The sequence below is a fragment of the Equus quagga genome, chromosome 16 (assembly GCF_021613505.1).
Source record: "Equus quagga isolate Etosha38 chromosome 16, UCLA_HA_Equagga_1.0, whole genome shotgun sequence".
In the NCBI taxonomy this organism is placed as follows: domain Eukaryota; kingdom Metazoa; phylum Chordata; class Mammalia; order Perissodactyla; family Equidae; genus Equus; species Equus quagga.
This window is the reverse complement of record NC_060282.1, coordinates 35397392-35423858: the sequence shown is the minus strand read 5'-3', so window position 1 is coordinate 35423858 and position 26467 is coordinate 35397392. Positions and strand designations below refer to the sequence as shown.

Below are 26467 nucleotides of genomic sequence, written 5' to 3'. Positions count from 1 at the left end.
CATCTTTCACGTTCCGAAAACCTTGATACAAAAGTGACCCAAATGTAAACCTAAGGCTCAGCTTACAGTTTAAGAGTAAAAGCTATGCCTGGGAAAAAGTAATTCCTCAAAACGATCTGCAAAACACAAAGATCTTCAGGAGAGAAGTTTCCTAACACATCTCGAGCCAACAAACCTTTTGTTCAAATGAAATGTCACTTGGAAGCTCAATATTTCTAACAATTGAAAAGACTTAAGTAAGTGGACATGGGTAGGCTGATCCTGATTGAGTCCTTTCCTACCTTCAGTATTCCAAAATACCCCAATCTCACTAAAGGAGTCCTAAAAAGCAGTTCATAATCATACCTCCAGTAGTCTGCTCGAAATTTTCTTAACATGTTAGCAAAAGTACTTTAAAGGTTCCACTGTCACAAAAGGAAAAGTTTATGTTCTACATTTCTGCTTTACTTACAACACTAAAGTAAAGAAATATTTGCTTCAAATGTTTTCAAGAGGCATTTAAAGTTACTTGGTGACAACATGTGAAACCAAAAATCTACGACACACAGCATGTTCTAGGGAGACAGAATGAAAATGAGTGTGTGTGTGTTGGAGGTGAGTTTTATACTGTATTCCAGATCTGCCAACTTAATCCATCTCACTTTTAAACACCATAAGAAATTTCCAGGAATCTCTCCATTAAGAATGCCGACTCAAACCCAGGCAACGCCAAACTTCCCCCAATGCTCCGATCCTGGGTATAATTCCCAACAGATACTGGACCATTTTTTAACGGCTCATACATCAGAAACAGGACTGATTTACTGGCTCCAACACATCATGGACCACTATATACTATAGTCTGGTGCTGCTGAACATTGAATTATTTACAGTAAACTTAAAACCCACCCTATGTAAATCTTTGATTCTCTTCAAAATGCTTTAAAACTTAAGAGTAAATTTATTTTTAACAAAAGCTCTGAAGTTTACTTTTATCAATAGATACTAGGAAGTATTCTCTACTCACAAGAGCCTTTAGCTATTTTCACAAACACAGACCTTAATATATCATGAAAGAAAGCTCAACTTATTTTACACTAATAAAATGTTGTAATCAATACTACATTTATAGTAATTTCCTCTTGCACATCAAAGCTGGTAAGAAACAAAAGTTTAACATTCCTTATTTACACCTCCATATTGGTGTTTTGGATAATACATTTTTCATGAAGAGCTGCCAAAGGAACAAAAGGCTCCAAAGAACTGCTCCCTGGAGCCTTTCATGAGGCTGCTGAGTCCTCATGTTCATCAACAGGGTAGCTCCAACAGTAGTGGCTGCAGCAGCTGGGCACTTGCCTTGTTACACACCTGCTACAAAGGCTTCTACAGTTGATTGTACTTCAGAAGAAACTGATACATCTTTCAAATAATCACAAGATAATTCTGGCAGCAACAGCCCACTTGACACCAAGCTGGATGAATATGAGTCTTGGATTTCTGAAGTGAAGACCTCCCTGGAAGTAGAACAGGGAGAGCTGAAAGGTTGAGAGTACTGTTCCAGAGACATCTAAGCAGGAAACCCAACCTTAATACATCAACCACTTTTCTAAAAGGACTTCTACTCATTAAAAATGAGAACTTGAGATATTTTGAAATTTACACTACTACTATTACTCTGAAGAAGCCTAAGGGCATTTCTACCTTCATTTTTTTTTTTTTTTTACATAGACATTTTATGCCTTAGCATTTGGCTCACAGCTTTAAAAATAGAAACAATGCTGGTAACGTCACCTCTGCCTTCTACCTCTGACAGAAAAATATTACTTACCATATAGAAAACCTTTAGAAACAACTGGCCAGAAGAGCATTAGAAGAGGTTTCCAAAGGATGACTTTGACACTATACATGTGAGGTCTGGAGCAGGTGTGAACCACTAAACAAAAGTACTTCCAGGAAACTACATACTGGAACTGAAAGGAAGTTGCAATAAACTGTACGATGACCATAAGAGCACATAAACTTTTGCCATACTGTACCAAAAATAAGTGACAGATAATAACAATAACCTACAGTGAGTATTAGGTTAATCAGGAGAGGGGTTGCTTCAACTGACAGTAAGAGGAAAGCCAGTAATGGCTGCAAACACCCTTAAACTCATTTTTCAGGTAATAAGGTTTGAAGAAAAACTGAGTAACCCTATACGAAGAACACTCAAGGTGACTCCTGAAGAACTATTTTAAAAGACAGACAAGAACAAGAATACACAGGATATACACTAAAGGGAAGGGGGAAAAAAAAACTCCTAAAGGAAATGAGCCCAACAGGCTAAGTTTACAGTGCTTATATAAAAGTTGCCCAATATGAAATGGCATAATAAATTCTAAAATATTAATGAGAAAATGGAAATACAGGATTTTCACATCAATATACTTTTGCATGTGGAATTGACAAGATTGGGCTCTCAAAAAAAGTCTCGACTATCTGATGTGAAGACTAAATTTTTTCTGGGTTAAGTGTGTGTACACCTGCACACAAGTAAAATACTGAAATTCCTTTTGGTAATTAAGATGTGTTAACGTTACAGTTAACTAGTGTAATGCAACATGAACAACAGGAAATACATAACCATATTAATTTCAAGGTTTCTATCATCCTTAGTGCAGCACAGGGAATAACCCTTCAAACAAATTCACTTAATTACTATTTAGATTACCTGAGCACAGATCTCATTGCTATGTCTCCAAGAGGAAAACTCATTTTTAATATATATAAAACATGTGTGCATTACAATTGCTGCAGCCAACAACAGGTTTGAAAAACAGCCTGAACACCTTAGAAACCTGTACACCTCTTTCCCAGGTGGCAGTGGCTGCATCTCCACTAGAATACACATGTTCAGACTCATCCAATCATCATTCCATTGCTATTTAACAGTTTTATTCTTCATGCCCTAAAACATTGGCTTTATTGGTTTTGAACTATAAATGGAATCACTGTTGTTTTTCTACCATGACTTCTTTTGCTCAACTTTACAGTTTCATATCCTCCATGCAGATAGATGTGACTGGAGTCCATTAATTTTCATTGCTGTGTAGTATTCTACTGTGTAGATATACCACCTTTATTGATCCAAATGGGACCTAAGGGTTATTTCCCATTTTTTGCTATATTATTTATAAACAGTCATTATTTAAGATATAAAATTTCTTGCTACTACTTCCGTACCGAAGGGCAGTGCTACTCAAGCTGTGGTCTGTAAATTAGCTGATCCACAAGATAAAGAACTAAGCAGCAGCTACTCTACATTCTGGTACAAGAGTTATCTTCCTGACTGGCAGTGTAAGCAGCATTGCCCTAGGCTCTGGAGTCAAGAGCCACATACCTGGGAGTGGAACTGCCAGGCTGTTAGTGAAAAATAGTTTTCAACTCTTTTGCTCATTTTTCTATTGTATTTTTTGCTTTTTCTTATTGACTTGTAGCAGCTCTTCATGAATTTAGGGTAGCAAATTTCTCTTACCTCAAGGTTTATTTATTTAGGGATCATTTTGCTACAGTGTCCTGTTGAACATACTAAGACATCCCATCCTACTTCTGGTCATGCCAAATATACCTAATATGTTGATCACATTGAACCTAGATGATGAGCTAAGATACCATACTTAATTTAGAGTAAGTGGGCATCAGAGGATCCTTGCAGTAAAAAACAAGAAACAGAGGCTGGCCTGGCCGCACAGTGGTTAAGTTTGCATGTTCCGCTTCAGTGGCCTGGGGTTCGCCAGTTTGGATCACAGGTGCAGACCTATGCACTGCTTGTCAAGCCACACTGTGGCAGAGTCCCACATATAAAGTAGAGGAAGATGGGCACAGATGTTAGCTCAGGGCCAGTCTTCCTCAGGGCAAAAAAAAACAAAGGCAGCTTGGCAGCAGATGTTAGCTCAGGGCCAACCTCCCCCGCCCCGCCCAAAAAACAAGAAACAGATCAAAAATAATGTAAAGTCATATATTCAACACAAACCTACTATTAAATTCAGTCTGCATGAGCACATGAAGTCATAGCAGGGAGTTGCAGCCTAAGAACATGCTAGGCAACTAGAGAATTCAGTTAGAATACGAAACTGAAAAGCCCCTACAGTTAAGGAACAGTTTCTTATTAGACAAATCTAAGAACAAAGAGAATGTGTAATTCTTATGATTCTTAACATTAACAGATGTTTTAAGATCATTACAGCTAATACCACCCAAATTCACAGTAACAATTACCTTAGAGTGATGCTGTATAACAGAACTTTCTGTGATGATTGAAATGTTCTTTATCACTGTCTAAAACAATAGCCATTACCCACATACAGCTCCCAAGCACTCAAAATGTGGCTCAAGCAACTGAGGAATGGAATTAATTTTACTGAGTTTTAACTTTTTAAATTCTACAGCCATCTGGCTAGTGTCTACTGTACTGAACAGGGAAGTTCTAGAGGATGCCGTTGTCACAAGAAAATTTTAAACTTCTGAGGATCAAGTCCACACATTACAGATCAAAAAAACCCAAACCACCACACCCCCGCAAACCCCAAATAACTTTGCTCAAGATAACAAAGATCAATCCACAAGTTCACAATGCTAGACGGCAAAGGAACAAAAGGTAAGAAAACTCCTCAGCAAGTAAATCCTAAAGAGAGAACTGAAATGTGTGCTTACATAAGATAACGAAGAAAAGGCAAAAAGTTTACAGCAGAGCATTCCAAAAATTTAGTATCTCAGCTCCTGCTGCAAATCAGTTAGTGTTAGGCACTTAAGACCTCATTGTGGCTAGTTATGGCCTTGACAGGCTGAACTTCATCAGCCTAATCCTTGTAACCCAGTGGGATGTACAAATATTTTTGTTCATGCCATAATGTTCTTCACATTATTCACTGGGTTAGAGAAAAGGATGGCTAGATCTCTGCCTGCTTCAGCTACCTCGTGACAAATTGCCTGATTAAGCGTGCAGGGACAACCCTGGAATGGAGGTGAAGGACACAAACATCACAAAGTACGTGAGAGTACTTCACCTGCAACAGCCTTAGGGTTATCTGAACAGCCAGCCTACAATGGCAACTTACCACTTACCTAGATTTTATAGTTTACAAGCTACAGTTTACAAAGTATCTCATTTACTCTAATGGGAACTGTCTCAAAATGGTTTTGGGGGGTGGTGAGAGGGGCAAACTCAAAAACTCTGAAATAAAACCGGGCAAAGGAGTGCAACGGAACATACAGATTGGTAGTCACTATCCTCTCAGCTCAACTACCTTCTGTAATAAACCAAGAACCATTTTATCCCCTTTAAAAATTGATCTACACTGCTTCCCAATCTTTTTGCCCCTCCCAGAAAAGATTCTAAATTTGCTCAAATAAAGAATACCATGTCCCCCAAAGCCTGTTTTATCTATTAATATGCTATTATTATTCACGTCGTGCTTGTACAGGATACCTTTTTGCTACTTTACACAAGCAGTGAGGCACCATAAATACTACACTCTGCATGCCAAGGGGATACACACACTTTAAGAACTGGTCCCTAATCTGTGTATTTCAATGATAGTCGTTCTATTTATCTTTTTGGCCAAAGAGCACCAATAACCATTAATGAACATTATGTTGAATTTGCTTGCATCACAGAATCTTTAAATTACCAAAACTAAAATTTCTTTTCTCTGTAATGAGTCAAAAAGCTGCCTTTTCTACCAAGAACAGTGAAAAATGAAGGAATAGCACTAGTAAATTCATGAAGAACAATCAGGAGACAGAACATGAATATTTAAACACTGATATTCCTATGAAGTTCCTACATGAACATATAGAGTCAACTAATGAAACCAGGTTGAAAAAAAATTTTTAAAGACAATTTTTAAGAGTCCATTTAAACAAATCAATTAATTCAATCTCTTTTCCATTCTTAGATACAACACAACATTAAAAGGGATATGCTAATTATTAATTCAACCTGACCTCATCACCAGATCTGCTAATACAAGCAATTGGTTAGAAGAGAATTTCATTTTCTGGAATGGAGTCTTCAAAATTTTCCCATTAGGTTAATTTATTATAATTAGAGCTATAGCTAAATAACTTGAAAATCTAGCCCACTGAAAAAAAACTACTGCAGCATAAAGCCCTAAGGAATTTTTAAAAAGGCATGCAAAACTTTTCCACAATTAGAGGCCCTTCATTAATCTGAGATATGACCGGCATATATTTGATATTTTGATATTAAATATCTTGACTTTCTTTTCTTACAGTGCTCACACTTTACATCATAAGCATACTCTAAGGAAAAGTTTGGAAATAAAAAATTTTATTATCTAAGCAACTTCCAAACTTTCTAGATGCTTAATGAAATGAACCATGTCAAATTCAGATGCTTACCTGATTTAAAAACCTAACTCTGAAGCCAAATCCTAGAGCTTAGACAACCTACACAGAAATCCTGTTGGAGTATAACATGGTTCAAATAAAATTCATTAGCTGTATGATTTGCAATGCTACGTGCCAAGTATTTTTCACAGGAAAGCCAGTGAGTTAAGTCCTTCTAATGACTTTCAGTTTTGCAAATAGTATTATTGTTTCACAGAAAATTAATCTCAGGATTTCAATGTCCAGTAAACTGCTATTGATGTTTAAGGACATTCCTGCAAAGGAGAATTTTCTTTTGCCATTTTTACTAATTCTGGTCAAGAAACCTTTGACTAGGTGGGGCCAGATACCCTTCTGAATTCAAAATTTCTCAGATTTTAGAATGGTAGTAAGTACATACACTTTACATATGTTATGTAACCCTCTCCAGGAGGCTATGAGTCAGTATCTTGTAACCGTAGTATTTCTGCCTCAAAATTTAGGAATATTAACACTAAATGGGGTAAGTAAAGATAAAAGCCTCAAATCAGCTCAGATTCAGATCAAGTTTTTTGTTCTGAGATCAGTTCAGGTCACATCAAGAAAGCTATAAAAAAATTTTTTTAAAATAACTTCTGATTTGGGCCTGGCCCTGTGGCCGAGTGGTTAAGTTAGCGCGCTCCACTGCAGGCGGCCCAGTGTTTCGTTGGTTCGAATCCTGGGCGCGGACATGGCACTGCTCGTCGGACCACGCTGAGGCGGCGTCCCCCATGCCACAACTAAAAAAAAGGACCCACAACGAAGAATACACAACTATGTACTGGGGGGCTTTGGGGAGAAAAAAGGAAAAAAAATAAAATCTTAAAAAAAAAAAAAAAAGCCAATATTTAAAAAAAAAAAAAAAACTTCTGATTTCAGAACTATATGAATGTGGGATTGTGAACCTGAAGCTTTATAGCAAAGCACCAAGTAGTAAAGTTTCATTTAACATAATATACATTGTACCTGGGCATAATAAACAAGAATAAGTCACTCTGGCTGCCAGAATCTGCAGAATAAAAAATATGTTTAGCATATTCTATCTGTGCCCATTCACCTCACCCCAAGAAGGAGGGGAAAACCATGGACTTTCCAAGTTCTATAATATTTAATGAATCTAAATAAAGACTACTTTTTCCTGGGGCCAGCCCCGTGGTTGAGTGGTTAAGTTCGTGTGCTCCACTTCGCTGGCCCAGGGTTCACCAGTTCAGATCTTGGGCATGGACCTCCACAACACTCATCAAGCCATGCTGTGGCAGCATCCCACATAGAAGAAGTAAAATGACTTACAACCAAGATATACAATTATGTACTGGGCTTTGGGAAGAAAAAAGGGAGGGAGGGGGAAAAAAAAGAGGAAGATTGGCCAATAGATGTTAGCTCAGGGTCAATCTTCCTCACCAAAAAGCATAAAAAAAAAAAAAAAAAAAAGACTACCCTTCCCTGATTTGGCAATTTTGTATTAACGTATCACTAGTTAATACTAACGTATCAGCTCACTGACATTAGTTTCTCAAGTTTAAGAGGAAATATCATGAGAAACATTAAATATAAGGCAAAGTTAAGTTTCTGTTAAAGCAAGAGACTTGACCTAAAAGAAGCCTTATCTTTTAAAATGGTCTTGCTTAAAACGTGAAGCTTGTTCTTAAATTTCCATCTTAGAATCTACCCGTGACTACGATGTCAACTAGACCCCACTCCAGAAGAGTTTTAAAACTCCAAGCCAACTTGGGGGAAAACATCAGATATGTTGGAAGTAAAACTGATGACTAACAAAAATTAAAAGATAACTGACTTGATACTGAGATGGTGGCAACAACACTTCTCCTTAATATGCAAAGAAGCCACTAGGTTAAAATGCAGATTCTGATTCAGGTTTGGGTGGGACTGAGAGTCTATATTTCTGTGCTGAGTGATGATAAAGCTCATGTTCCAAACACCACATGCATTAACAAAGGGTGATACAAACTATCACTTTAGGGTTAATTGTCCTAGTTAAACTTTATTTTATAGGTGTGATTTAAAAAATTAGCAATTCGCTCAAATTCACACAGCTAGAACAAAGGCAGTATGGGAAACTCTACAGGCAGGGTTCTAAGTAGAACTTTCAAGAAATCCTATTATCTAAGAGGTAACAATACCCCCACCCCTTTAGCTTAAAAGAGAAAGTCTAAAATTGCAATTTGAGGTTAATATAAAATGTGTTGGAAAAGTTTGCTTTAACAAACTCTAATTAGATAGAGCAATATTTCTATTTGATAAAACCTGTGTAACAAGATCACACTAAAGAAACTAAATTGATACCCTCAGAGCTTTCCTGCAAATTTCAAATGTTATTACCTCCAAGTCTCTGGCCAACTTAAAAACATATAAACCTCAACACCAAAACTCAAATTTCAACAGGAAGTAATCTATAAATAATAAATTTTAAAAATGAACCACACAAATCTGGCAGCACATATTCAAATTAATCAACAGTTTACTGTAGAATTACGTTTTGCACAGAGGTTTAACTCAAAGTCAAACCCATACATAGAAAATCAAATAAGTATAGTCAAACTATCCTTGGAAATCTCTTAGTAAGGCAGCATGCTGGGAGACATACATATATCATCTCTTAGTAAGTCCTCTAAAAACAACCAGTTTTTCTCCACCACCTGAGTATTATATAAATCTGGCCAGAAGCTCAAAACTAGAAAAACAAGAACTAAGATTCACCTCTCATGTCCCATGCTCTGGGTACAGCTTCGGTGAGTAGAATGGACAGCAGAATTCTTTGCTCTATTTAAAAATGTCTGATATTTTTTTCTTGGTTAAGACCAAATAATTGAATCCACCAAGTTCAATGGTTGAATGTGATACTGCTTAGATTTTAAGTTAAGAGGAAAAAAAACCCACTCTCTCCAACTTATCTCAACATCCGGACAAATAAGATTACCTAAAACTTAGTCTGCAGTATTGTATTTAAGTATAGTAATACTTACGTATTTAAAATAAATTTTAAGTGATCCACTCACTGGTAAACAATACAAAGAATCAGTATACCTGTTAATTGTCAACCCTCTAAACTATTTCAGAACTTTTAAAAAGAGCTTTAAGGGTCACTGCACTTTAAGTGGTAAATACAGTTCCAAGTTTTGAAAAAGACTGAGCAACAAGAACGCGCCTCTACTTCAATTTTACAAGACTCCCCCCACCAACGTGAAAATACTTACATGGACAAGTTAGGAGATGGAACCCCCCTATCATCAGCTAGGTTCCCAAGGTGGCTCGGCGTTGAAGTCAAACTGCTCTCTATACAGCACTTCTCCTAGGCCCTCTGGGTAGTTGTATACTTGGTCAGAAAGTTCGCCCTGAAGAAAGAAATAAAATTAATAGTATACAGTCCTATGTTAAAAAATGTTAGGCTGTGTGTCAAGTAGGTTAAATTGACTTAAAGATTAACTGTGGGAATAAGTTTTAGTTTTTATAGTGTTTCATTAAAGTCACATTACACAAAATGATGTTTTCAAAGCACCAAGTACGTTGTTATGTAGTAAGCATTTCCAAGCTGCTATGGCACAAAATTCACAGAACTTGACAGCCTGGTCATCTTACCAAGTTGCTTTATCTACCTATTTGGTTTCCAGGCTTCATCTAATTTCATCTTTGCTTTTATTTGTCCTCCAAAACCCAAATTCCTAAGTGGCCTAAAATTTAAATATTTCCAGGTACTCTCACCAACCAACACAAAAAACCACCAACACAAGATTTTATATGTATAATAATCTAGCAGTCTATAACTATCCAGAACACTTCGTTTACTCTCCAAATTCCAAGCTCTTCTTTGCTTAAAATGTAAAATCCGACTACATACCAAAAACAAAAGATAAAGATTTTATGACTTGTTTAATACATCTTGTATGTATGTGAAATGATGTGTGAGAACTGCCTTATATATTGGGCACTATCTTAGGGTTTACCACCTCCTCATACCTAACCTATTCCAGATCTAAGTCACTCTACTATCACTAGGAACAACATATGAATATGAAACTGATTGGCATACCACAAAATGATAAGTTTTAGAAATGGTCATTACTCATTACGATTTGATTGGGTGGACTTATCACCTCTAGGCTAAACCACTGTACCTCTGCTTCTATTCTTAATTCAGTGGTCGCTGCTTTAAAGCAATGTGACCTGACAATATCTGCTACAAGAGTGCTAAAAAGGAAACCAGAAAAATGATGAAACTAGAAACTAAAAGGCCAAGAATCTGAGAGATTTCAGAAGCACTCTAGGCATATCTAAAGCATATCTCATCTCAACCAGGATGCATGCAACCTTTCAGGGAAGTAAAATGTTCTTTCAATCAGTTAGGGGAATCTGTTCACACACTCAATGACACTTATGCATGATGAGGCAAGAACCCATACCAACATGCAAAGGTGATTATAACCTTACATTAGATCCCAGATAATGTACCCCAAAACAAAGGTTCCCATTCTTCCCACACCAAGATAATTTTAAAAATTAAAAGCCTACTTATACTGGAGACAGAAACAAAGTTTATTCTCAATTTTCCTAAGAAATAGGGTAATTATCCTAGGTGAGACATTTTCATCTTTTCCCCACTACATATTCACAGCCATTTTGTTGCTTAATTCAACCCAAGAGCAGTGATGTGAAAATCAAGGATGTTAAACTTTAGACATTTAAGAATTTTTTTAGCACCATCTCTAAAATATTTCCATCTAATAAAAAAGATAGTAGTAGGAAATAAAGGCCCTAAAATTTGAAAGGCATATTTTAAAAGAGGAGGGGTCCATAGGGTAAGAGGACTATTTACATACAAGATAAACAGAACTGTTTATACAGTTAAGAGAAACCACAAGAGAAGGTTAAATGAAAATATGGAGACAAAGAGGTATAGGTAAAGACAAGTTATTCTCATTTAAAATGGTGTGTGTCTATCAGCTGGATCATGTACTACATTGCAATCAAGTTCCTTAACAATTGTTTGAAGAGAATGCCTCTTGCTGCAACATCTTGGCATATAGCACAGGGAGAACTAGACTTGACTGAGTCAGCAGTTGGCCAGTAACTCACAAAAAACCTTCTCCCATCACTATGACAGTAACCTCCCAAAAAACAGTATCCCCAAATTGTCAGTACTTCTCTGAACAACTCACGTTGCCTTTACCAATGACTTTTAAAGTTGCTGTGATATTCTTTTCAAAAACCCAAACTCCAGGCCAGTCAGGAGAAAAATACCAGACAAACCCAATTGGGGGACATTCTACTGGACATCTGGCCAATACGTCTCTAGACTGTCAAAGACACGAAAAACAAAGAGACAGAAATTGTTACAGATCAGAGACTGGGGAAGACATGACAACTAAATGCAACATGGTACTTTGGATTAGACCCTGGAACAGAAACATGACATTAAAACTGGTGAAATCCAGAGGAAATCTAGAGTTCAGCTAATAGTAATCTATCAAGTCAGTTTCTTGATTTCCACAAATGTACCACAGTAATGTAATAAGTTAATAATATGGTAAATTGGGTGAGAGGTATGCAGTGACTCTGTACTATCCTTGAAGCTTTTCCGTAAATCTAAAACTATTCTAAAAGTTTAAAAAATCAGGCAAGGTATTCATATAACAGACTACTACTCAGCAATAAAAAGGAACAACCTACTGATAAATGTACCATGGATAAATATCAAAAACATGCTGAGTTAAAGCCTTTTACACAAAACAGTGCATACGGTATAATTCCATTTATATGGAAGTTCTGGAATAGGCAAAACTAATCTGTGGTTAAAAAAAATCAGAATTGTGGTTGCCTCTGGATAGCGGGAGTTCAAAGGGGCAAAAGAGAACTTTCTGGGGTAATAGTAATGTTCTGCAACTTGACAGAGGTTTGGATTACACAGCTGTATTTTGTCAAAACTCATCAAATAGTATACTTAAGATTTGTGCATTTTACTGTTATGTGAATTTTGCCCCAATATTTTTTAAAGAGTAATAAACAGTATTTAACTATTTAATGATACGTGCATACTTAAATTGGAGAAGTGAAGTATGCTGGTGTCTCCAGCTTACTCTGAAATTCATGGATTGATGTATGGATAGCTGGATGGCAAATAAAGCCAAAGTAAGTGAGGGTACAACTCTTCGGCCTTCTCAGTGTGTTTGAAAATTTGTAAGTTAAACCTGAGTGGCAAGAGGGAAGGAACTGATTACTTATTACTGCCCCTACCATATCACCTGTAGTCATTAGGGGCCCATCTTTCCTACCAAATGTAAACTCTCCAAGGCTTATTTGTCTTCATGACCAACAATGCACTCTTACATTTGTAAAATAAATGAAGGATTATTAGGGCCTTGCCTGACAATCATCAGCCCTATTTGTGCCAGGTTCCTCCGCATCAACCTTTCCCGATTACACAGCAATTCCCTCTCCCTTGAGAGTCCTCAGGTTTCCATCCAAGCCGGGGGCTCAAGGATGGAAACACGACAGGACACAAGACATGTAAATGTATCCAAGATGCCACCACAGAATCCGGTTAAATCTGCTGAAACATCATGGGGCTGTAAACTGTGTCACCGACTGTTTTAGGTTGCCTAACCAGCAGCTTAGCCCAAGAAACATACGTGTTCAGGATGTACACTGAGTAAGGGTTAAAACACGTCACCACCATTAACGGCTGGCCATCAAACAGCACTTGATAAGCCACCCAAGCCTACCCTTCTCCCTCTCTGGGCCCACGAATCGTGGCGCGGACGGGAAAACGCAGCCATGGTGACTAATCCTCAGGCTCCAGGGGGGAACCGGGGTGAGTGAAGGCGACTTGGCCCAATCAGGAGCGCCGCAGGGGGCGGAGCAACAGCCCCGAGGCTTCCAGAAGGGGCCAAAGGCCTCTCGCTCGCTACCTGACACCGGGGCTTCCCCGCCGCCGGGCCCCGAGTGGCGTCAACTTTCCTCCACCGGGGGGGGGGGCCGGACTCCCCGCACCCTCGAGAACCCGTCCCCCTCCGGCAGCTGTCACAGGAGGCCGGCGCAGGCCCGCCCCGCTCCATTCATAACCTAAGGCCCGGCCGCCGCAGCCCGCCGCGCCGCCCGCCGGGCTCCCGAGGCGAAGGCGCAGTCCGGTGGGGCCGGGGCTGCGGGACCATAGCCCCTCAGGGCTGCGGCCCGGCCCCCTCCCCGGAAACAGCAATGCACCACGGGAGCGGGGCGGGGGCTGCACGCCGCCGGCAGGCAACGCCGACCCCCGGCGAGACCCCCGCGCGCGCCCCACACGCACACGCCCCCTCGCCCCAACAGCGGCCGCGTGGGCTTGGCCGAGCGTCCGGCGGCCGCCCAAGGGCCCGAGGCGCGCCAGGCGGCCCAGCCCGCCGCCACCGCGGAGGCACCGAAGCCGCCACACACACGCCGTCCGCCATGTTCGAGGCGGCCGGCCGCGGGGCGCTGCGGGGACGCCGGGCAGGCGGCGGGGCCCAGCCCCGAGGGCCCCGGCCGCTCCCCGAGCAAGGCCAGCCCCACGCCCCGGCCCCGCCCGCGCCCCTCGGGTCGGTACTCACGTGAGATAACGGCCCAAAGAGTCGGGTAAAGCGTCTTCTCTTTTTCGGCGGAATTTTTAAAGAGGGATGTGGTTACCTTGAGCAGAAATACCCAAGGCGGCCTGGGCCATAGGCTGCGGGGACGACGTGGGGGGAAAAGCGCGGCACCGACACCAGCTGTGCAGCAGTGGCGGCGGCGGCCGAAGGGGAGAAATAGAGCAACAGCGCGGGGACAAGAAAGGCGAGGGCTGAGTAGGGAGACGATTAGGCCTCGTCACACCGCAGAGCAGGAGAGCGAGAAAGGATGAGAAGAGGAAGAGAAAGCGAAAAAGGCAGAGACCGCAACCCAGCGAAGAGCCAGAGTGTGGGAAGGCGGTACTGGCGACACCAGTATTTATAGTAAGGGGGCGGGGCCTGGTGACGTCACAGCCGGCCGTGCCGCCGCGGGAGCGGGGCGGAGCCGGGCTGCGGCCGGGAAAGAAAGAAGGGAGGGGGCGGAAAAGAAAGGGGGACAGCGCGGAGGAAGAGAAAGGGGGTGGGGCGCGGCGACCCTGCGGGGCAGGTGCATCCAGCCCCGTTGCCGGCTGCTCGAGGGCAGGCGGAGGGCCCGCTGGGCGGGCGTGGGCGGGCGCGGGAGACGGCAGAAGGCTCGGCTGCAGCGCAGCATGTCCCTGCACCCCCTCCCCTCCGGCGCCCACGCTCGCGCCCGCGGCTGGCACCGCCGCTTTGGGAGCTGGGCCGGGCTCCCCGGCGGTCGTGGCGCCGAGCGCTGTCTTGGGCCAAGGGTGATGGGACGCGTGCACTGCCTGGAGAGGGTGTGAGGGGAGGCCTCAGGGCCCCTCCCCGGATCTGCCCGCCTCGAGACCACTCCGCTTTGTGATAGCTCTGCAGGCTGCGCCTGGGGACTGCCCTGCCGGGGTGAGGCTCCAGCCCCCGCGGAATTCGGCGCTCCTTTATGGAAGCGAGTTCCTGATGCCAGGGCGGGTCTGCGCAGGGTTCCGGTGGCTGCAAAGGCTCGTGACCGCGTTAAAATGTCCCCAGTGCTCGTGCGTTACAATATGGTGCAGTAGGATTTTGTTTTAAAGGAGTGTAGCTTTTATGACTTAATTTTTAAAAGAGTAGGTGCACTCAGGCCCAGTGTTTATTGATGAAGGACTAGTGTTGGAGAGGGAGTTAGTGATGTTACAAGAGCACAGTAGTACTTTAATCCCCCGCGTCTCGTTTTCGCTGTCGTTTTAGTTTTACTACTCCATAACGAACTTTTTTTGCTAGCGGACCTAGGACGACCTACATAGCTTTTACTTTATTCTCATTTAAAAAAATGTCTTCGTACTAGTGATCAGAAACCTTGAGCCCTCCCGTGCTAATGCCTTGCAACTCGGACTCAGTGGCGCAAATGGAATATGTATTGACACACCCCTCCTAAATTAAGATCTTTGAGATTAAGACGCTGACTTTTTTACTGTAATGCTTCCCCACTGTCTGTTTACTGTGTGAGCAGCACTGTGGTTGATTAATAAATCATCAAATGAAAAGGAAGAGAGAGAGCCTTCCTGAGTGGAAAGGTAGCAACGCTGAACTGTGGGCTCTTGGATGAAAGTATTAGGTAGAATCGGGAGCTGGGGACTCTATTTCTGATGCTTTTCCATATTTCTCTCTGCTGTCTCTTGGCTTTCTCTTTCATTCCTTAAAAATTCCTTTTGATTCAGAATATTTATAAGCACAGCACTTGACTAGACCCCCTGGGGAAGAGAGGAAAGCTAGAAATGAGTACACCGCTTGAAATCTTGCTTACAATCTAGCAGGGGAAATAAAACGACTATACAAAATAAATTGTTGACAGATAAATAGATACAATGCAGCATGGAAACCAGTGGAAGGAGAAAATGATTGCACCTAAGTGAGAGAAAGGCTGCTGGGGAAAGGTAGAAATAGATTTTGATAGCAGACCTTCCACACATGGGAAATGAGTGATTTTTTAAAAAAATTTTACTGAGGTAACACTGGCTTATAACATTATATAAATTTCAGGTGTACATTGTTAAATTTCCGCTTCTGTATAGACTGCATCTTGTTCACCACGAGAAATCTAATTGCCATTTGTCACCATACAAATGTCCCCCATTACCCATTTTGCCCTCCCCCTACTCCTCTTCCCCTTTGGTAGCAACATTATCTTCCACATATGAGTGAAATCATATGGTATGGCTTATTTCACTCAAGGTCCATCCATGTTATTGCAAATGGCAAGATTTCATCTTTTTTAATGGCTGAGTAGTATTCGATTATATATACGTACCACATCTTCTTTGCCCTTAGGTTGAGGAAACAAGTGATTATGAGAGCAGATAGGGCAGGGAAAACAGGCAGCAAAATGGGCCAGTTCAGAGAACTGTGAGTGGACTTTCTGGCTCCACCAGAGGGACCTGGTTGCAAATGAAAAGGGCATGGTTGAAAAGGTAGGTTAGGTGACATCAAGAAGGGATCAGAGCTAGGACTTTATTCTGGAACCATTTCAGCAGGGACATGATATACTCAAAGATGTTTTTAAAAGATTACTCTGGCATCAGTGGGATTGAAAATAGGTAGAAAGTTTGGAAGAGAGAAACAGTGAAGGAGTCTTAAAGCAGTTAAGACGAGAACTAAGGTGGGGCTGGCCCGGTGGCGCAGCGGTTAAGTTCACACGTTCTGCTTCGGCGGCCCGGGGTTCGCTGGCCCGGATCCCGGGTGTGGACATGGCACCACTTGGCAAGCCATGCTGTGGCAGGCGTCCCACATATAAAATAGAGGAAGACGGGCATGGATGTTATCTCAGGGCCAGTATTCTTCAGCAAAAAGAGGAGGATTGGCGGCAGATGTTAGCTCAGGGCTAATCTTCCTCAAAAAAAAAAAAAGGTTAAAAAAAATTAAGATGCACTTTAAAAAAAATGATACTTAAAGAGAGAACTAAAGGATTCAGAATGGATGGGAGGAGAAGACATACAAAGAGTATAGGTAATCTTGAATGTCAAGGGAGATGAGAAGGTGTCAAATGGTTTGGGAATATCAAGCTAGTCAACAGAGAGAATTCTGGAAAAATGAACAGAGGTAGAATAGAAGAAACTAGTTAGGAGGGAAAAAGATGAGCCTGCTTTGAGCATAGTTTGAGCAGTTAATGAAATATCCATGTGAAGATGGTCCAAAGGCCCCTGGAAATAGGGAGATCTGGAGCCCTTTCGGCTGCGAATTTGGGTGCCTCTCTTAGAGAGATGATAATTAAGGAAATGTTAAATTAAGGAGGTCTACAGGAAGATGGATAGAAGCACAGGACCTGGAGAAATGTCAGAGAGAAGAGAGCCCAGCAGAGAAGACCAGCCAGAGAAGTAGGAGAATTACAGTATGACAATGGCGAGCCATTCAAGGAGGAGGGTGTTCCAGGATGGAATGAGTGACCAGGATGGCATATCCCTCAAACAGGACAAAAAGGAGGGTCTGATTTTGGCAAATGGCAAATCATTAGTAAACTCCAATCTTAAGAAGTTTGGATTTTTATCCCTAGAAAGTTTCAATCATGGGAGTGATTTGAATTTTAGAAAAGAGGAGAACGCGGGGCTGGGAAGAGAAAAGGCTGTACGTGTGTGGCAGGGAGAACACTTGGAAAGCTGTGGTTTCACATCTTCAATAGTTGAAGCTCGTACAGTAAAGCCTAGGAAACCAATGGATAGTAGCGATCCACTAAGGAGAATGATAAGGGCCTGAAAAGAAGGTCATCTGTGACCTTTAACTGAACAATTTCGGTGGACTGGAAGGCACAGACAAGTTGCAGAGGTTTGAGTGAGGAGCAGCAGAAGTGAAGTCAATGAATGTTGACCACTCTTTCAAGTGGAAGTTACTGGACTGGAGCCTAATCCAACATCATTTATACCATAAAGCAATTCAACAACTTATTGTTCAAACTGTGTGCCCTCACGATTAGTATTTGTGTATTCAAATTTAAAGAATAATGCTAGCATTTAATGAATACAATAGAACCTTAAAAACTGTACTGCAATGGACTAGACAACATAGTATGTAACTTTAAGAGAATGATAGCTTCCTAATGAGAACAGCATATTTAATTGTGTTTGGGGTTTGAGGTTTTGTTTTTTTTGCCAAGTCAAGTTACTCATACACCAAAACACAGGTAGTGCCAGAGAAAGTATTAGCGTTAAATAGAGAGCCCTAAGATAAGATGATATAATACCATTCACACTTAGATCATCCTGGTCTGTGGATTCAAACTTATTTGCTTTTGTGCCAATAAATATAAAAGATTAAATGAATTAGATTGTTGATAAAGACAAGTCACTAAAAAACAATAGATAAACCTAAAATCACCAGTCTAAACAGAAATATTTTATAGTCACATATATAAATGTGACAAATGTAGAGTCCAATGGTCATTGAGAGTAAAAATCTCAGTTTAATGGGAATATTTAAAGAGAGCTTAAAAAGAATTTTTATTGCTAAGGCACATTCTTAGAGTGTTCCTTATTACATAGAAAACCAAAATAGATAGCTTTTGAATAGTTAAAACATTCACGTTTTAAAATGTTATATTTCAATTGTCTGCCACATCTTTTTGTGCACTGATAACCTTGTAAAAAGCTGACTTGCTTATCAAGAATCTGGTGCTACGGCTTTTTTGGACTAGTAAAAATGGGTAAAAGTGTTTCCAAATTACTCTGCTGAGTACAGAGTTCAGTTTATATACCATTCTCTCTTTGAACAGAATAGATAAAAGGTGCTGTCTTTTATTTGCTAAGTATCTGTTCTTAAAATCCTTTAAAGTTGTAATTCCTTTACCTAGGTTGATTTTCACCTCTGATGAGAAATCACTTAATTTGGACAGGGATTTTTTATTATCATGTTTAATTTTTTCTCACAAAATTTAGGGACTGGGTCAGTAGGGTTATGTGGCATTCCAGTCCAGATGCCCTGCATCCCAGCTCTGACTTGAAGTCACTCATGTCCATCACCCAAATTTTTGTCCACAGGATAATTTAACCTATAGAATGGTATGTCTGGGGGTCAGCCCAGTGGCACAGCAGTTATGTTCCCACATTTGCAGCCTGGGCTTCACTGGTTTGGATCGTGGGTGCAGACCTACACACTGCCTATCAAACCATGCTGTGGCAGGTGTCCCACATATACAGTAGAGGAAGACAGGCACAGATGTTAGCTCAGGGCCAGTCTTCCTCAGTAAAAAGAGGAGGATTGGCAGCAGATGTTAGCTCAGGGCTAATCTCCCCCACCCCCCAAAAAATTAAAAATTAGAATGGTATGTCTGGCAAGCAGAGGGTGATAGAGCTCATCTTCAAACCTGGGTGTAAGGGACAAGAATTTTTGTCTATTTTCATTTCAGTAGCTGTGTATGTCGTTAGGTATGGATCAGTATTTTACCTCTCCTGAGTGACTTGGATGGTTTCTACGATAAGCAAGTCATAAACAATACACTGACGTCTTTTATTACTTGGAGAAATAACAAATTACTCTTTGTTAATTTAAAAGGACTGCTTAAGAAACCTACATGAGACCAAAGCAATAATCCAATTTACAAATTAAATGTAACATACATGACTAGAACAATCAATGGACATGACCCATGAGTTTGTTCCCTGATATTTTCATCTAATCCTTGAAAGTTAGGAAATCCTTGGAAAATTAATTTCATTTTCATTTTGCTGCCAGGCATTATCTGATGACTAGTGTTTTGTTCGTTCAGTAATATATAGCAAGATAGGCTTGTATCTTTCTATCTCAAAACAGCTGCCTGGCGGATAACCTTAACTTTTTGGCTAAGGGTATAGAAAATAGGAGCTCTGAAATCTAGTCTTGTCCAGTTTATATGGTTTGCCGTATATTCTTTAATAAATAACCTAGTCTAGGTGCTGTCACATGAACACCTAAATGATTGTTAATAACAGTAACTGCAAGCCACATTTTATTTAATGAAAATTTTTAAATTACTTTGTCATTTAATTTGAAGTTTTGCAAATTCTCTTGTAAACATATCAATCTAAATTTGCTTTATCTAATTTTAACTGGAAGAAGAAAAGTCCATGCAAAATAAAGACAATGAAAGATTAGATCTTTCTTTACCAAAATAGGGAGAAGAAATTAGTTACTTGCTTTCCCAAAAATAATTAATCGTTTTGTGTCATTTAACCATCTATATTATAACAGTAGTTTAAAAACCTTCATTTAGTCTTCACTCTACTTGTTTAAGTCACTTAATTCTAAACCACCTCCCTTTGTTTTAGAAAATGTATTCCTCATTCCTTTGGAAGAACTTTCCCCTGCCTTACCATGAGTTCTGCTGGGAACTGCCATCTTCTTAACCCTGGCCTCCCCGGCCACAGTAACTGGCCTAAGGGTTGACAGCTTCCTACCATTTCTTGGAGGCAGGGGCAGCTCAATAATGATTGGTACGTGTTTGATTCAGATCATTCTTTCTTCGATTGGAGGAAGGAGGACTAGACCAGGGAATCATTTCTTCTGTGGCTCAAGTTATGACAACATGAACCAGGAGCTGCCAGCAACCAGGGTCCCAGAAGAAATCTATGTGAGAAAATGAAGCCAACACTCATTATGAAGAAGGGAGTCAGCATTCCAGTTGTCTCATTTTTCTTGCTCTTCAGTTGTACCAGCAAAGAAATTTGTCTTTCTTATCTAAGTTAGTTCCAGCCAGCTTTCTGTCACTTGCAACCAAGAATCCAGGCCTACACAAGAGAGAGAAAGGAAAAGATCTTCATTTGGGCTCAGAAGTCAATTGCAGGAATACAAGACAGGAGAGACCTGATTGTTCACTACCTAGATAGTACCTAGAGAAGGTAGTTAACCACAAGCTTGCCATGAACCAACGAAGGCATGGAATTGCTAAAAAACAAAACAAAAAAACCCTTAAATGCAATAATTTTGGGCTGCCCTAATAAAAGTACAGGTCAGAAGGGAGGTGGCAGTTTGATTAGCTCTTCTGGTCAGACCCCAGCTGTAGCTTTTCCTCTTTGGAGGACAGTTTGTTGTTGTAAAGTTCTAGGTAGCACATTGTGCAGGAGAATGAAAACTAGACAGTTTGGAGGAGGATAGCCATAAAGGTGAGGAGGTCTAGAAAACAACGTATTAGTAGGAGTGATGAAAATGCTGGAGATAGACTGGGGAAAAAGATGTTGGGAAGAGGAAAAAAGTGAAAACAAAAGCTACCATTTTTTACACAGCAAGTGCCAGGCACTATGCTAAAGCCCTTTACATTATTATTTAATCCTTAAATAAGCTTTCCAGTGGGTCTTACTATGCCCATTTTACAAATGAGAAAACAGGAAGTACAGTAAGGTTATGTAACTTGGTCCAAGGTCACCCAGCTAAAAAGAGAAGGTCCAGATTCATGTCCAAAGATGTCTGTAGCCCAAGACCCAGCTTTAAGCCCCTCAGCTATATTGCCTCTTTGGACAACTTTCGTTAGTAGAATATGTCAAGCTCTATAGGTAATTGAGAGAAACTACAGTGTCAGTCTAGACAGCAGAGCTAGGACCAGTGGCTTCCCTAGGCTAGACATGCTACCTCGTCCTTCCCTGAGTTTCTGGGAGGTTTGGTTTGTGTCTTTCTATGGCCTTTTTAATTTATTTTCTTATCTTACTATAATTATCTGAACTTTGTGAACAACATATTAAGTGGCTTTAGGGCAAGAACTTAGATTCTTTTTTTTTTTCACTCTTACAAAACACTCAGTACAGTGCCTTGCACTAGACCTCTCATTACTTCCTAATACTGCAGTAACTGACAGTGCCTTGGGCTGGCTCATGGAGCAGAAAGCTATCTTGTCTCTGGATCTGCTCAGAGATACAGGGGAGATTTCTGCCCCAAGATGATCTTGGACCAGAGGGACCTCTTAAACATTTCCTTCCTTAACCACAACGTAGAGGTGAAACATAATCAGTGCTATTCGTTATATATTATTTTGTAAAAACCAGCAGAATTTAGCATTATTTTAACTTTAAATATGATGATTGCATATTAACATATAAAGAAGTTCTATTTATAATTCTTTACTTGTTCGTACTGAAATTAGAATGTTTTTTATCTGTGATTGGCCATTTTATTGATTCCTCCTCCTCCCCAGGGAAATCAATAGCCTACAATAGAAAAAAAAAAAGTGAAAATGCCTGTGTCTAATTTGAAAAGAATGAATAGTAGTATTTTTAAATTTTAAATGGTAGTCATGAAAGTGGGAATGAACTGTCAAACAAAAACCACCATGTTTTATGTTTGTGTTCCTAATTACCCAGAAGAGTAAGAGAAGAGTTTGCTATTCAAAGAAAGTGAGTGAATAAAAAAATGAGGGGCACTATAATAGTATAACATCAAGAATGCTTAAAAAAAACAGTCTCAGTCGTTGTTCTTTGTACACAAAACAATGGTGCTTAACAGCATATTGATTCCTAAGTCAAATTTCCAGCTGCCAGCAGCAGCTCTTGAGTGGGAGATGATTTAACGCAGAGGGTCTGTGTTGCGGCATGCCTCCTGCTCCCCAGGCACCGCACCCACTGGCAGCAGAGTTACATGACCATCAAGCCCTGGGATCCAACATTTGGTTGCTAATAGCACAGTAAAATGATGAACTAAACCTTTTAGTTGTTAGAGAACAATGGTCAGAAAAGCAAAATCAATAATTCTTCCAAATACCATGAGCTGGCATTGCTTAGGGCCTCCCATCGCTGCTCACTCTGCTGTCTGGTTGCTTAGAGCTGGGGGGGTCTGTTTGGATTGGGTGGAAGCCTGGGTGATCAGACAGCCCCAGAGGGTAATCCAGATTTGCAGGGAAGAATATGGGACAACCTGTTCTACAGTGACAGCCCTAGTCATGAGGAGAGAAGTACCTGGAAAACCTACTTAATGTTCTGTCGTTTTTGCCGCTTTGGGAAACTGCCAAACTGGCTTATTTGAAGTTCAGACATACTCTTAATCCTAAACATCCAGAAATCAAATCTATAGATGAAGAAAATAAGAAGGTACTAGAATGTGGGGCAACTATGGGGGCCTACAAAGCTCACAGAATTAGTACAATCAATGATGAAAAATAAAAGTAGACTTTCAGTTTTATCATAATAGAGTAATAGCCTTGAAAATGGGAGAATAGCCTGTATGTTTTTCTTAGGTACATTCTAACTGTAAGCTTAAACAAACTTCTCGACTATTTCATGTGAGTTTTTAGTTGATCAGTGCACTCAAAATATTTTTAGGAAACAGATGAAACTTAAGAGTGCTAATTTAGTTAAATGGATATCAAGATCTGGTAGATTGAGTTACACTATGGGGATTTCTAAAGATATATTTGAAATCAAATGATAAAACCCTATGAATCACTCAGTATTTCACATTTTAAGATTAAAGATGTTTCAAATTAGGAAATATTGTCTTCATGCCTGCCATATTTCCACTCAGCTGTAAAATCAGTATATAAGAACTCTACAATCCAAATTATAATCTTTAGATAAACTTTTAACTTGGTCATCTTGTCTCCTGATAAATTCCTGTTTATTCTTTAAGAAGCAAGCAAGCATAATTTTTCTCTCTGGAAATTTCTATGACTTCTCCCTCTAGGTAAAATTGTTTTTTGCTTTCCTTGTGCCCCAACTGTGCCTATGCCCAGCTCAGTGGATTCAGTATCGTTGAACTGCCCAATTTAGGTGAACTAGCTACAAAAAGAAAGAAATGAGTGTCTAAGAATGTAACTGTTAGCTATTGTGGCAGGCAACCTCTAAAATGGTCCCCAATAATCCTGCCTCCCGGTATTCGCACCCTTATATAATCCTTTCCTCTTGAGTGTGGGTATACTTACTGTTTCTAATGAACAGAATTTGGCAAAAGTGATGAGACATTACTTCTGAGATTAGGTTATGAGATGACTGAGGCTTCATCTTAAGCACCTTCTCTCACTGACTCACTTGCTCCAAGAGAAGCCAGCTGCCATGTTGTGAGTGCTCATATGGAGAGGCCCACGTGGCAAGGTACCGATGTCTCCATCCAACAGCCAGCAGGGACCAGAGGTCATGTGAGTGAGCTTGGAAGCAGATCTCCCCTCAAGCCTCGATATGACTACAAGCCTGAGACCCAGGGGAGGTCAGTAAATTGTCTAATTCATATAGTTAGCAAATTGCAAAGCCAAATTTTCTGCCTCTTGATTCAATTCTCCGCTGTCTCCTCCCATGTCTTTAGTCTTCTCTTCTCCCTCTGTTCCCCCTCTCTTGGACAGTTCTTACAAAGTTGTTTGATAAGACTATTCCTATGACTCCAAAATTGGCATTGCTGGTTTTGTTCTGTCATTTAGTGCAGCTATGAATGGTCAACTGCCTCTAGGACATCTCTACTAGAATGTTCTGGATCCTCTCAAACTCAAGATTTCTTCATCTATAAACTGTTAGTTAGATGTCCCACATGGCCAGATGCAAATTCTCGTTTAGCTGTGAGATTCAAATGAATCTAGGTCCCGAACTCAATTCACCACTGTGCACTCCTCCCCCTTAAACTGGTCTTCCTCATTTAGCTTCCCTGCCTGTGTTCTTGATACAAGTCTCCATCAGCGAGTTTCCAAATTTTGAAAAATGTTAATCCGTTCTTTTCTTCACTCCCCCATATATAAAACAAATTCTGTTTGTTTTTACTTTGAAATTATCTTTTTTTCTCCTCCCTAGTCCAATTCTACACCACATCATGTTTGGATAGTTGCAAAATCTGCAGCAAGTCCAATTTTTCCTGCTCTGATCCACTTGGCATGGATATTTTTCACACTAAGCTTCCTTAAATGCTATTTTCATCTGTCCCTCAACTGCGAAAGACCCATAATGAATCCCTGTTTCTTACAAATCATGTCTTGACTCCTCTGCTGGCTTATAAGGCTCTCCAGAACCCAGCCCCACCCTCGGGAACCAGCCTTCTAATCCCCAAAACAGACCTTCAACTTCAGTCTGTCTGGTTTGCTCATGGGCCCTTGAATTATCCATGCTAATGTCTGCCTCTGAGACTTTGTACTACTGTTGTTTTATTGTCTACTCAAATTTACCATCCATAGTGTCCCAGCTCAAGTCCAACATCCTGTTCAGATCCCAGGAGGCCTGTTCCACTGTCACTAAACTTGACGTCACAGGTCTCTCTGGGCACTTAAGGCCACTATTCCCCACCGCACCCCTCCATTCTCATACTATATAAGAGCCTAAAATGTAAGTGCCTCCAGTCCTCCATCTTATCCTGTACATTGGTCCCCAGACCACCCTGTGCCTTCCCCTGCTGCTCCTTTCCTTCTCACACCTTTCTGCTCTTGCCTCTGGAAGCTCCATTTCATGGTGAACAAATCCTTCTTACATCCCCAGCCTGTCTCCCACTCCTTGTCTTAACTGAAACTTGGCTCACCTTGCCTTAGTCTTGAATTGAGGGGTGTTGACTCTACCAAGGCTCATATACTTCAGGGTTGCGAGGCAGGGTTGGCCTTTTCCCAGCTCCACAATACTACTGCCAGACCATTACTCTGAAAATAAATAAGAGATTAAGCCAGCTGGCATGCCCACTCCCTATCCATGTCTGTATCATCTAACACCTTCCTGCTACTCCCACGATGATTAAAAAAAAAAAAAAAAGGCACCTAGTTCATTGTCTTCTTTTCCTAAAGTTCTTGTATTATAGCTTTAAAACAATTTTCATTATTCTTTCTCCTTAAAAAGATACTATAATAATAAAATTCCCCTATAATCCCATCTATCCCACACTACAGTGATGACTATCATTCCCAGCTGGGTGTGTATCCTTCTGAAACTGCAGTCTTGAATCTCCTTGTGAAATTACTGTCTTTGTAAATTACCTTTAGAGCACCTTAGCCTCCCAGTATTTTTACTGCTCATCGCCAGGGACATTGACCTACCCAAACTCTTTTGTATTAGAAGTTTTCAACCCCAACATTCCTCCCTCTGATCACAACCTCCTTTCCCTTCCAGCTGCCTCTTGCCCCACCCCCCCACCTGCTCTTCAGGTGTTACCACCCAATCTTTTTTTTAAAATTGAGCTGAAATTCACATAACACACATTAACCATTTTAAAGTGTATAATTCAGTGGCATTAGTGCATTCAAAATGCTGTGTAAATACTACCTAAAGCAATCTACAAATTCAAATGTAATTGCTATCAAAATCTCAATGGCTTGCAGAAATAGAAAAGCCCATCCTAAAATTCATAGGGAATCTGAAGGGAGCCCAAATAGCCAAAACAACCTTGAAAAAAGAATAAAGAAGTCGGAGGACTCATACTTCCTGATTTCAAAACTTACTAAAAAGCTATAGTAATCACAACAGTGTAGTACTGGCATAGGACAGGCATATAGACTACTGGAAGAGAATAGAGAGCCTAGAAATAAACCATTGAATATATGGCCAAATGATTTCCAACGAGGGTGCCAAGGCCATTCAATGAGGAAAGGATAGTCTTTTCAACAAATGGTGCTGGGAAAACTGTACATGCAC

At 40.6% G+C, this 26467-nt stretch overlaps 1 protein-coding gene across 4 annotated transcripts in view; it reads right to left on the bottom strand.

Moving 5' to 3' along the window:
- Positions 1–14306, bottom strand: part of AZIN1 (antizyme inhibitor 1) — a 34250-nt gene extending 19944 nt beyond the window's left edge. For 2 of the 4 annotated variants that reach the window (XM_046641931.1, XM_046641934.1), the window contains exons 1-2: positions 13965–14306; positions 9606–9743 (exon numbers count right to left, since the gene is read on the bottom strand). The gene's annotated coding sequence lies outside the window, so the exon portion shown is untranslated. Of the gene's footprint in view, positions 1–1335; positions 1494–9605; positions 9744–13964 lie in introns of all 4 variants that reach the window. The other 2 variants (XM_046641933.1, XM_046641932.1) reach the window with 2 other exon arrangements.
- Positions 14307–26467: the final 12161 nt, after the last annotated feature.